We start from the raw sequence: 14,050 nt of genomic DNA, 5'->3' as shown, positions 1-14,050 counted from the left end.
GCATTCGAACATGCCAAGGCCTAGCTGAACTCTAATGTGGTTCTTCATGCTGTCCATATTCTCACCATTATTTCCATGTTTTCATTATTTTATGCTGGGGAGAGGGATGTACATATTTATCAAATATATCTCTACTTCTTCTAAAGTTGTTTAGGTAAAAAATATAGGGAAATTAGTACTTTTAGTGCCCAAATACCGATAAACTCTGATTTTAGTCCTTCTAGTTTTTGGTTAAGCACAACAATTAACCTTTGATTTATTAATCTTTGAACTTTTGATCCCACTCTTAACGTAAATCTTCAAAAAATTGATGAATTATTAAGTGCTACAACAACAACATACGCAGTGTTATCTTACAAGTTGGGTTTGGGATGGTAGAGTGTACGCAAACCTTACCCCAACCTCGTGGAGTTAGAGAGGCTATTTCTGGAAAACCCTCGACTTGAGTGCAGCAACCAAAAGTATTTTTGAAAGAGGAAATACGATAGTAAAGAAAACATGACTACTAATAAGGAAAGCAGTACATAACATTCATAAAAAGAATAGCAACAACATTGAAATAGTGCGATAACTGAAACACAATAAACAACAGATGGTAACCTATATCAAAAAGTAAGAAACTACGTGAAAACGACTAATATTATTACAGACGCGGTGCTCCAGACTGCCACCATACCCTCTTGTCTAGGATCATGTCCTCGATAAGATGAAGATGTGCCTTATCCTGTCTAATCACCTCTTCCCAATACTTCTTTGACCTACCTTTACCTCTCCTCACACCCCCCATATCCGACCTCTCACACCTCCTTACTGGAGCATTTGCGCATCTCCTCTTCACATGCCTAAATCATTAAGTGCTAAATCATTCAATTATTGATGTGTTATGTTAATTTGTTGTTGTTACTCCGATCCACATTTGAAGTTAATATGGTTCTAAAAATAGCAAAAATATTTCCTATTTCCTATACAAATAGCGGCAGACCCAGAAATTTAAGTTTGTGGGTGCTGGCGTTAGTGACAAATGTTGGCTTCATGTTGCAGCTCGCGGTTCAACCCAACCCAGTATGTATATTATAATTTTAGAGATTTTTACACATAAATGTGTGTTTTGCGTCAAAAGTATCGGCTTAAGATGAATCAGATACCTCAAAGCTCCATTGCCGGCCCTAGCTATCAAATTTAAATTATAAATCTACCTTTAATGGCCTTCCTTGAGTATAAAATTATACTATCCATCAGAAAGTATGAGTACACAACTATTTGAACACAAAAATGAAAAATTAATGGAAAAACTACAGTTAATACTTAATATCTCAATTGGAGAGCAACACAGGGGACAGAGAAGGCAAAAGACGATGAGGCAGAACTTCTATGTTTTTGTTTGGGGAATAAAAGGCTATTTCTTTTCTCTTTCTTTACCACAAGAAGTTGAATAAACGAACTAATAAGGAAAAGTAAAAAAAACTAAAAGGACAAGTCAACAAAGAAAATATAATATAATAATATAAAACAAGAAAGAGTGTTTAAAAACGTTTTATCTAGAATCGAACCCTTGCACTACCGCTAAATGCCACTCTTCGCACCGGTCTCCAGACCAACGCACGCACGAGTTATTTTTGATAGTGAGTGCTGCTAATCTATTTTGACTACTTTTCAAGAAATTTCTTACCGCTAAATGCCACTCTTCGCACCGGTCTCCAGACCAACGCACGCACGAGTTATTTTTTATAGTGGGTGCTGCTAATCTATTTTGACTACTTTTCAAGAAATTTCTTACCGCTAAATGCCACTCTTCGCACCGGTCTCCAGACCAACGCACGCACGAGTTATTTTTGATAGTGGGTGCTGCTAATCTATTTTGACTACTTTTCAAGAAATTTCTTACCGCTAAATGCCACTCTTCGCACCGGTCTCCAGACCAACGCACGCACGAGTTATTTTTGATAGTGGGTGCTGCTAATCTATTTTGACTACTTTTCAAGAAATTTCTTACCGCTAAATGCCACTCTTCGTACTGGTCTCAAGACCAACGCACCCACGAGTTACTTTTGATAGTGGGTGCTGCTAATCTATTTTGACTACTTTTCAAGAAATTTCTACAAAAATATGCATAGCTTGCGTCGGGTTCAGTAGGTGCTCAAGCCCCCGGCATAATACATGTGGGTCCGTCCCTGTATGCAAAGAGACAAAAGTACACATCATAGCTTGTTGAAGGTCAAATGTGCATAGCCAAATATTACAAGAATTAAAATCAGAATTTACATTAATTAAAGGACCAAAAGTGCCATTATCCCAAATATACATATATACCAGATAAGAGGAAAGATAAAGATAAGTTCTTTTACATCTGTCTCGTTAGTGAATATTTAGTTCCATACTCTTTTACTTTCTAATTTAGTACAGCTTAATTTAGTTTTTTCCCTTTTTTATAGTTACTCCTCTATTTACCAAAATAATGGAGTATTATGCCTAAACACAAGAGTGTCCCCTTTAATTATGGCTAATTATGCCGGAGGATTTTCTTAGATATTTGGGGGGAAGTGTTGGGTCCTGTTTCTTTAATCTCTACCGAGCTATTGCGTTGTAGCATGTAGGTCGGATCTCTTAATTTTCTTTTGAGAAATTGATATAAAATAGTTGCGCATTAAAATAATTGCCAACAAATCTATATTAATATAAAATATACATAATAATATTATATAATTTTTGTATATTTAGCTAGCGAATGTAATTATTTTTTGTCGGCTGGTCAAATGTGTAATTACCCTTAGTTTTTCAATTGGGTCAAATTTTCATTAAATTGAAAAATGAATTAAAATGTGGGATGTGTTGTTAGAGAAGTAAAAAAGGTATTTCACTGCATCGGAGCATTTGTTTTCGATCAGTGTGACTTTTCTGATAATACAGTGTGTTGTGTAATTTTTTTGTCAATAAAATAAAATTGTCACTTTAATGAAAAAATAATAATTATATGACCAGTTATAAAATTTAACATCTACTAAAGTTTGTAAATAGATATTCAGCCGTTAATGTGTCTCACACCAAGTGCCAATATTCCGTTCTTTCTGTTTTAGTCAAAAAAATCAAAAAAGTAGTTTAAAGATGAAGAAGGGCAGGCGTAAATATTAAAATCGTAATGATGATTGATGAACATGTAGCAACTAAAGTGTTTCTTTTTTAAATTCTTCAAAGGAAAGACAAATTATAAAAAGCAACCTTTGCTACCCACTCTTCCTAAATCTTGTGACTCCCACCTCTCTCTCTCTTTCTTTCTTACTTTTTCTCTCTAAACTAATGTCAGCTACCACCACCACTAACTGCGGAGGCTTTTTTAGCCTCCAGCCAAGTTCCGTTGAGCCGAAAATTCGGTCTTCCGCAGCCACGCCTGGCTGCGGAAAACTCGACGGGATGGCCATGTGGTTCATCAACGGGGTATCCGCCGCATTTTTCGCGTCGTTGGAACGGTGTTCTTGCATCCGCATTGCCACTCATGAGGATGAAGGTGAAGATGCCAATGATATGCCTTTGATGTATGATGATGGCAATTATGGAATTTCCAGCAGTTTTTCTTGTAGCAGAAGGCCAATATTGACAAAAGGAAAGAAAAATAAAGCCGTTTGTTAGGAGAAAAATCATGATATATATATATATATATAATTGTATACCATGCATTACAAAATTTGTTGTGTTTGGTAATTAAGCTGATGTTTCATCAAGAAAGAAAAAGCAACTGGGAAAAAGTATGTTGCTATAGCTTCATATTATTACTCCTACTAGATATGTTTGAATATGGAATATCGATTTCATGTTTTGTGAATACTTGAAAGTTTTGAAATTGTTACTATATTATAATTAAGGTCCTTCTGAATTCTGTGTTCTTTTCATTGGAGTTGTGTACTTATAGTGTAAACTTATAATTGAATGATTGTTGAAGCTAGTAGCTAATCTTACACTTTGCTCATACAAGAGATTTTGCTAGGAATTTAGATCAAGATTGACTTGGTTACCGACTCTTTTGTTGTTTACTTACTCTTTTCCATCTTGTTGAAAATGGAGAAAAAGGTTAAATCTTTTTTCATTAAGAGATAATCAGTCTCTTTCTTCATTAAGAAAAAAGGAAAGCAAGGCACATGACAAAGAAGCAATCAGTTGACTGTTCGTCCACTCGATCTTAGTTTATATGATTACATGAACAGACTAATGAGTTTAGTCAAAAGTTTAAATTAATCGTGACTCATGATAATTTTGTCTACTTTCAATTGATGACTGGCTAATATATATGTGTGTCCCTAAATGAAATATCTTAAGATCCCATCTTTCCCTAATTAGATTGAGAGGAAAAGGGTGAGCGAGAAAGATTAACAAATAAACTCATCTAATTTAATATGTTCTCAATAGTCATGAGATGATCATCTTAGGGTGATTTTTTTGTAGACAAATGCTTTTATACGCTGATAGGCTAGGATGAGAATCAACTATGTAACAACTACATAAAAAATTTAAGTATTCTATATGTCATTAGTTTGATCCTTGAAAAAGTCTTGGTTTGATATCGGAAAGTGTATCCAATTGATATAGACAATCCAAAGCAAAAGATATTTCGATTTGTCTTTCTTCTTCTTTTTTTTTTTTTTTTTTTATATTGTAGCCGTTATGTGAATAATAAACTACTGGTAGAATTTAACATACACTAATTTTAGAAGCTGAATCTTGAATTAAAACTCTGAGTTAAAGTAACAATCACACTATATTTTTTATTCGGACAACTCGCAATAATTAGCAATATTCCTTTTGTTTCTGTCTTTAAATGCATGAAATTAATGTCAAATCCATCTAATTTAAACTTTATTCATATGTATGAAGAAAATGAAGGAACAGAGTGGAGGATCTTTAACTAAGAGTTTTCGATTTTTAAATTCAAATTTCTTCCTAAGGAGTCTGGTCTCAGTAAAATGGGTACAAGATTTTGAATCATTATTATTTACATAAGATAGATCGATCTCTTAGACTGCCACCACTATCCTTGTTCTTTGAATTTGGCTATTTTATTTTGAGATTCTTTTTTAAAGTTACTATTTAATAATTCACATCCAATCAAATATTATCTTATAAAATAAATCTAAATTTAGATGAGAAAGAGGTCAACAAAGCGACGATTCACGCACTAAAAGGACAGAAATAACAGATCATGTTTGTCGATATTTTTATTAGCAATTTGTAACGAAAGTAAACACTTGTTAAAAAAAAAAAAAAAAAAAAAAAGAAGCAAATTAATCATTCACTAGATTTACTTTTCCAATCATCACGTATCATGTTGTCGTTTGGACCATTACAATTATTCCCACATCTGTATTTTTTCCTTTAATTTACCAACAGCTAGTCCACCTCTCCCTGTCGACTAAGGTGTGCATTTGATTATTTGGTTTGGTTTTATATAGTTCGTTTTCGACTTTTTAATATTTGATTTTGAAAATGTTATCTAATTTGATATAAAACAATTTTGGTTTAGTTCAATTTTTGCTTTTTGGATTGCTTTTCCGATAATTAAATTTTGTTATATAAGATAATACTGGCGAATATAACCGAATAACATATTCGAATGACGCAAAAGAATAAGTCAAATATCTCAAATGGTCACTCAACTAAGATCAATTTTGTTTTCTAATTCAAAAGTCACTCAACTAACATTTGTTCACTCAGAAGGTCACTCAACTTTGTTATCTAACCCAAAAGTCACTCAACTAAGGATAGTTCACTCAGAAAGTCTCTTAGCTTTGTTTTCTAACCCAAAAGTCACTTAATCTATTTAAGTGATTTTTTCATTGAATTTTGTTAATATTGAATTTTTATTTAAAGCCAAAGTTTTAAGAAATAAAAAGATCCGCATTTTAACCATTTTACTAACCCGCTCCACTTGACCTGACCCGTTGAAAACATATTAATCAAGAGTCAACGGATACAACTTACATAAATTGACAAGAAATATATTAGCAATATATAAAATCATACTTAAAAGATGCTAATATACACAATAAACTCGGTTAGGTTTCATCTGCTGCTTTCTTTTTCTCGGTACATATTCTTTCTAATCCAGTGAAAGATAAATCGATAGAGTCACAAAATCGTTATTTGTTCAATCGGTTACTTGAACAACAAAAAATTATGAAAACATAATTATAATAGATGGCTTTGCACCTAAGGAATTAAAAACATAGTTTTCACGTCTCACCGCAAATAGAAAGGTGAACATATATATCATCGTAACCGACTACAAGTATAGTGCTGACATGGGCAATACTCCAGTAAGCTTACCATTCTTCATGTATTCAGTTTAATATTTGTGATACTGCAAATCTTCGAGAATTACATAAACAACATCGATATTGGACAACTTAGCTAATTGTTTGTAATGGTGGGTGATGTTGTATAGCATATATTATCAAATATTTACAAACAGTAAAGCACTAGCCTTTATTCTTTTGGTTAAACCTTCTGTTCTGGAGGAAGGGGATAAGAATGGATTGTTTAAGATGAGGTCCTTTTATATTATCCATATGTCAAATGCTACGTTGATTCCTTTGAGTTTTACACAGCAATAGATTTTCACAAATAAAGGTGTTTACTTCGACTTACTCTTTTTGACTCTTGAAACCGTGAGTAAGCTGGTTGATTCTCTTTCCTTTTGAAACTACGCAACTCTCCTTCACCAAGTTTTGTAAATAACATAGCAGGACAGGACTACAAAGTGAAAAATAGGATTCTACAGAAACACTACAAAGAGGAGAAATTTTGCTTCATACTAGTCATCTATGTCAGAGAAATATATCATCTAAAATCCAGCTGAACGAAATGGCATTGTCAGATTGAAAAAAATACATGGGCAGAGCTTATCTCATATCAAGTTCCCACAAGTACTGCATGTACTACACAACCATAAGTCTTTTTACCAAGTTTTGTTTCCTTGACACGTATATGTACAAGAAACTTATATGAATCCCACTGAATGTATCGTTATGTCGGTAGCTTACAGACATTTATAGAAGATTATAGTAGACTTTTCATGCCCTCAATTGTGTGAATATTGATCCACGATTAGCAAAATTAGGAGACACGGCATTTCCATTTACAAGAAGTTGTTCCGGAAGGTTCACTCGCACAGACTTGAATTGATAGCGCTGCAGTAAAAAGGACAATTATTAGTGAGAAGTGACAAATTTTGGCTGACAGATTATTGTAAATCACACGAGGAAGGGAAATGGTTAATGTGATTATTATTCTTCTAGCATTAAACCTCCTGAATCCAATTCCTCACATGCCAAAAGTAGCCACACCTTAATTCATTTGGAAACTTGTCAATGTTATTTAATTCAGAAATGGCAAGAAACGACTCCATGTTCCTGCTGCTTCCAATCAGTTGCAATCAAGAAAAGTGCAGAATGAGACAAGATTAACTCCCTATTGACAGTAACTTGCCAATTCTACCAATTTATTGGCACCATATTACCATTGCTAGAGGCTCAAGTGCACCGGTGTTGTAAGGTGGAGTCGACAGTCAAAATGACAAGATAAAAATTGATAGAACACATCCAATATATGGTGTTTACGGGAAAAAGAACTGATAGAGAAAGCAAAATGACATATTTGGAATAGCATTTAATTTGAAATACCACACATATTAGTATGAGTTTACCTTTTCATTCCATTCAAGATCAACAAATTTGCAAAAGGGCTCGAATAGTGTGACCTGATCTCCTTGTTTAATCTGCAAACAGGGGTAGTTCGTGAATTAGTGATGTGAAATCTAATGGAGAGCTGAATTGAAAATGCTTACAGCAACTAAATATCAGCAAATCACTCTATGATGAGCTGATGTAAAACTGATTTGTCATGACTCATAGCTGCTGTGTCATTTTTCATTTCTTTTCCTTTTTGTCCTTCAGAATCAAATTTTCATAGACCATGCCTTTCCTAAAAGATATGACTTGTATTCACTAGACTAGATAATAATTGGGTGGTGATGACACAGGCCAAAATCGGATTTTGGATGAGATGGTCACCATTAGAGACGTATACAAACATACATTCAGGCTCACTTACGAATTATTTAAGCCGAAAATGAAACTTTTATTACTGAAGAATGGACGGATGAGATAATCAAGATAAAAATAGTGTTCCATAGTATAGTATAGGAACAAACTATTCCAATTTACAGAAAATATTGGAAATGCTAACTCACTATTGCATTCTCTCCTTTTATCCTTAGTGTTTAGTTACGTATTAAAGAAGTGAGGTGCCTCTCCTTCATCTAATTTTTCATCCATGAAGTGGCAAAAGGGAGGAAAGATCCTTCACTTATTTTTTAGGCAGGTCGCTGCTGCAGCAGTTTAGCAGCAAACTAACGTGTCAATCTGAAATTTATTTGTTGCTGTTCTCTCCTCATTTTTTTCAAGATACTCTACTTAACCAGACCACTTTTTCTATGAATTAAGATCTTAACGGACAAATGTACCAAGAAACATTAAAGCGATATAAAATAGTGCTTACTGCTTCTTTCTGTATGCCGAACATTATAAGTACAAAACTATTCTCATCGGAGTCACAGAGCAGATAGTATCTGTAGAATAAGGGTATACATTGAAAAAAATAAGTATTTCAGCATAAAGTACGGATGCTCATCCAAGTAACTTTCATTTTTATAAGAAATGCTGAAAATGATCAGAGTGATAAAATGATCAACTCGTGCGGGTTCTTCCAAGATGAAGTAACTTGCACTGGAGCTTTATACTCATACTTAATTAAGCACCGGACTGCTGCTATAACTGCAGTCCCACTGTTAAGGCCTTGGTTTAAGAGGTCCATGGTTGCTCTGTTGTATGAAGGATTCACTGCGAGAAAGCATATTACCTCAACTAATAGATAAATAGCTTAATCATATACCTCAATGTTTGCAGTTAAATACTATCTAAGAAGAATGCAAAGACTTACAATCAATAGTAGCAAGTGACTGGATCAGGGAAGACACGCTTGTTTCCGTACCCTTTCCCTTACTCTTTCCTTTACTCTTTCCCTTACTCTTTCCTTTACTCTTTCCCTTACTCTTCCCCTTACTCTTGTCATTGCTCTTAACCTGAAATCAGGATCACATAATTCAAATGCATCCTTGACAATCTCATTAATAATGTCTTAACAGCTTGCAAAAAAAAGAAAACATTTAAAAATTGAGAATCTAAGGCATTATTCTTTAAAGGACTATATCATAACGTTCCTGTTTCTTGACAAGAATTTAAGAAATGAAAGCAGAAGTGCTCAGTCAAGACAGGCTGTGCTGCTGTCACTCAACTCTTGAACAAATAAATTGGACTATTTAAGGACACAAGAAATGATCATTACCTCGTGGCCTTTTCTATCTAGACATGTCTTATGCTCAAACCTTTCTCCAAATGGATACCTTTATTGTGCCTCAGTACCTTCTGCAACTATTTGTATGTGGTGATAAGTTTTCCTTTTCTCTTTGTTAAAATTCTTTTCATCCAGTAAGTGAAAAGGATCCAGAATTTTTTTTTTGTCAAAGATAGGAGAAATTGCCAAGATTTCTGGTGCAGACATGGTAGAGTTACAAGTTGATGACTTATCTATTTTAGTACAATGACACAAATAATAGTGTTACTAGCTTAGACACCCAACTTGAATAGAAACAACTCTTAATTCCACATAATATTAGCTGCCTATTGCAGTTTCCCAGCCTCTACTTGTGTGGTAATATTCCCAGAATCAATCAATCAACTGCGCCTTAATCCTTCACATTAAGTCAATTTTAGAAATCATTAAAAAGCATTACTATCACAGACCCTACTTGTGGGATTACATTGGGTATGTTGTTATTGGTGTGAAAAGTATTACTATTTTATGATTTTCTTGTCATACCATAAAATCAAATTCATGTTACATTTTCCCCCTGTAGCAGCTATCATTAGTACTTGTTACCTTGGGGTTGTCAGAGCAAAATTTTGTAGATATTGACCGGTTATCTCAGATGCATCTTAAAGGCCTACCTCATCATACATTATGTTATATCAGGAAACAAAAGGCTATCCCTGGTAACTATGATGATGAAATCAGTGTTTAAACATGTTAGAGTTCCATATTAGTGACAGGTATGTGCGAATACATCAAAGCACTTCACTGTGTCACGTTGGGAGTTGGACAAGGCAGATGTGTAATTGCAGGGAGTGTGACTCCTTGAATATCTCTTGTAACTAGTTATCGCTGGCCTGCATTTTGCATATATGCTGGAAACTATGCACCTTTGATCATACACACTTCCCTTATGATTCTAATGCCGTAACCATGCCGTTCTTAATGCAACATATTGGAATATCACTTACAGATGCTTCATATAAAATAACCACAATCAAATATTCTTACCTGAAGTAGTCCTTCCAATTTGTCGAGGAGTTGGAGGGTCACATTCACTTGATGGTCAGCATCAAGTTTAGGATTCATTAATGCAGCATGTGATAATCCAATTAGGGACCTCTCGTAGTTCTCCAGAAATCTATTCACCTGAAAATACAATATCAGTTTGCCCAACATGGCATTGAATTTTTAAAAGGTGGAAAGTGAAGAATATATTTAAGATATCATGAATCATGATATATGCAAACATAAAATGTGAAGATGAATAAAGGTGAGCTTTTTTTAGAGACCCTTGGTTCTTTTGTCACTAAGCATATGAATTTTCCGGCTTGAAAAAATCTGGACAAGAATAAGCACAGAAAAAGCTTTCACATAGGCAGCAGATATAGCTACAGTCAATTCTTTTTAATCAGACTGTCTTTCTAGTTCGAAGTGTAGTGCCCTATGTACACTTGTTCTTCTAGATTACATTATTTCATACAAAAATCAATTCAACATGTCCCCGATCACTGGAGGTCTTTAATAGTCATTTAGTGATCTTTATTAAAGGGATCTTTTCAGACATAGACATGATTCTTAACAACCCGAAAGAGGTAATTAATTCAATGAGCTATTATCAGATTCTGTTTTCACGTACGACTTTCTTTTTCACTGTCAAATTTACTGTGCTTCCTTCTTGTATTACAACATGTATCCTCACGTGTGGTTCAAAGTACATCCTGTGTAAGTATCTCCTATTTCTTGAAAGAATGCTTCTATTTCATATCATGTCTTTTTCCTGCTAGTTACCAACTTTTGTCTCATCTGTAAAGTTTTCAGTGTCTTCCTCTTGACTGGATTCATTCCTTTGGATCTTTATACATCAACATAAATCCTAATGATTCTCAAATCCTGAAAGAGCCAAGTTTATTTAGAGGCATTGTCTGCAATCTTTAAGATGATCAAAGAAGGTGTATCTATGATCCACACAACAAGCCAGTGTAAAGGTGAAAGATAAAATTAGAAAAACCTTAGGAGTTGCAAACTTATATCCCTTCCTTGCTGCACAGTGCAGTCGTACAACTTGATACATGGTCTCTTGTCTATGCTTTCTTTTTAGTTTTTCTATCTCTGGTTCTTTAATAACATCATCATAAGAATATGAGTCAATAATTCGCAACAATTGAGAAGCTTGTGTTTTGAAAGATCCTATATGATAGAACAGTTCATAAGTGAAAATCGTTTTTTTTTTTTTTTCAAAAACTTACGATGGCACATTCGTAATGCAGATAGGGGTGTGACGTCATTGCCTCAATTTTCTCCTGAAATAGGGTAGGATCAGAAGACACTTCCAAGTATCTAAAAAAAAACAAAGGCTTGCTAGGCTCGCTGAGAGCTACTACTGCACGTTTAAATTTCATGTTAGAATAAATATATGAAGACAAGATCGTAATAACTACTTACAGCTTTCTCATATGCTTCTAATGACAGTAGAAGATTATCATGATTCCATCCTCCAGTCAGATAAAAGGAAGCCAAATATGCACTTCCTAAGGTATCTACCAACCAGATGAAAAAGCTCAGTGAAGGACTTGAAAATTGGATTTTATCTTAATGCTTATTATAGACAAAACTATGTGCGGATACCAGTTAAAGATCTAGCGACACTAAGCATGAGAGGTGTAGAATTATAGTAGAGCAGGATAATTCAATGTTTTCATAAGTGTATCATACACTTTACAAAATTTCACGTACTATGCTTATGCTACTTCATGGTTCCATGTACCAAAGTATGTAATATCTGCACCTTAATTTGTCTTTAACATAATCATATGCTACTTCTTAACTATAGCTGTACAACAAGTGAAGGGTATACTCAATCATTGAAAAACACCAACTAACCATTTGGCAAAGCTGATAGTGCTAAAGTGCAGAATATTTATGACACGATATCATAGATTCCGTTCTCAGTCTTACAGAAATTACGTCCATCTGTGTCATCCAGAGCGAGTGACCTTTGGACATTTTTGATGCATTTGTCAAGTTGTTGTGCCGGATCTTCAGCAACTGTGAAATAGGTATACAATCAGATGAACAGATTAGCAGCAGCCACTAAGAATAAAAAAAGTTAACATGGATGTTTTGAATTTTCTCCAGGAGTTACTATTAACTTAATAAGAGGCTGGAGAAATGTATTATACATTTGCTTTCATATATTAAATGAAGATTCTAAACTGAAAATGGTAGACATCATATATTCAATTAAAAGGCAGAATCCAAGCCTGCCAAAATTCCTAAGCACATTGTTGCTTTCTATATCAGATTTCAACAGGAGTTACACGTAACATGTGTGCAAATTGTCTCTCTTAGCAATGCATGTCTTCTATGAAAGCATATCTTTACTCAATCATCCAGCAAATATCTTTGTGCTTCTAAGTTTCACTATCAAAAATGATATATTAACTTCTCCTTGTTCTCTTTCTTTTTTTTTTTTTTTTTTTTTTTAAATTTGTCGCTAGGCATGGCAACTTAAGAACCAATTTTTTTTTCCCAAAATCTGTAAAGCATCTAACTAAGGATATTAGAACTTCAAGTCCAAAAAAACAAATGTACAGCAAAAATCAACGAGGAAATTAAACTAATTTCTCCAAGTTATAGCTTAGAATTTTATAATCAAGAAATCACCTAAGCCAGAGTCTAAAACACACAACGTCAACGATGAGAACTAAATGAAAACTATAGTTATTGACATATTACAATGTCGCAAATAACCTTTAATAATTTGTTAATCTCATTATATAATATATAAAAAAAACATAAGAATCACACCATATAGTGGCCAAAATTCACCTGGTAAATAGAACAGTTCAAGCTCTGCAAGTGCTTTTAAAATCATGCTACTATTTGGATCCTAAAATCAAATAAAATATAAAGAATCCATCAAATTAAAGTAATCGAGAGAGCGAAAAACTTTATAAGTGAAGAAACAGCGAAATAATAACCATTATAAGGATAAACTCGAAGCATCTTTCAGCTCTACGGTAATCTCCTCCCTCAACAACGTAATTGCCGACGTGTTTCCAAGCATTCAGTAGACTCGGCTTCAATTCAATCTGGAAAATATACGATTACTAATTATGGTGACTTATAGTACTTTTTACGTAATTTCCAAATATATAAATTTTTATCGTGAAAAATTGAAAGCTATGTATGTATGTAATGCTGCTTTGAGTACTCACAGTTTCCAGTAGATAACGATCTGCTTCTTCCTTATAAGCATCAGCAACTGCATTATACAACTTTCATTTTATATAATCGCGCGCGAATATTGAACGTTTCATTAAATTGAAAGCTATATATACATACCTTGAGGAATTGAATCGAATACTTGGACGCACAAAAGGATATGATTTTTCATGTCAGTTTTACTCTCTTCTTGACTTATTGGGCAATACTGTATGGCATAACTGTGGAGCCATTCAACCAGTTCATTCGCTCTTCGTATACGTTCCTTGTAGGTGGAGAGTTGTACTTCTTCTTCGCTGCTCATCTCTAATGCTAACTGCAAAGTTTGTTATGGCAGTTATGGTTTTTGGGTGGGAAAATTTTGTATTTGTAGTATTCTGATTACGTCATCATCTACTATTTTTAAAGA

The 14,050-nt window shown here is 34.0% G+C and overlaps 1 pseudogene; it reads right to left on the bottom strand.

Moving 5' to 3' along the window:
- Nucleotides 1-6,626: 6,626 nt before the first annotated feature.
- Nucleotides 6,627-13,736, bottom strand: LOC132629070 (uncharacterized; annotated as a pseudogene).
- Nucleotides 13,737-14,050: the final 314 nt, after the last annotated feature.

This window comes from Lycium barbarum, chromosome 2, assembly GCF_019175385.1.
Source record: "Lycium barbarum isolate Lr01 chromosome 2, ASM1917538v2, whole genome shotgun sequence".
In the NCBI taxonomy this organism is placed as follows: Eukaryota; Viridiplantae; Streptophyta; class Magnoliopsida; order Solanales; family Solanaceae; genus Lycium; species Lycium barbarum.
The sequence above is the reverse complement of the archived record's forward strand: the minus strand, read 5'-3'. Positions and strand labels throughout refer to the sequence as shown.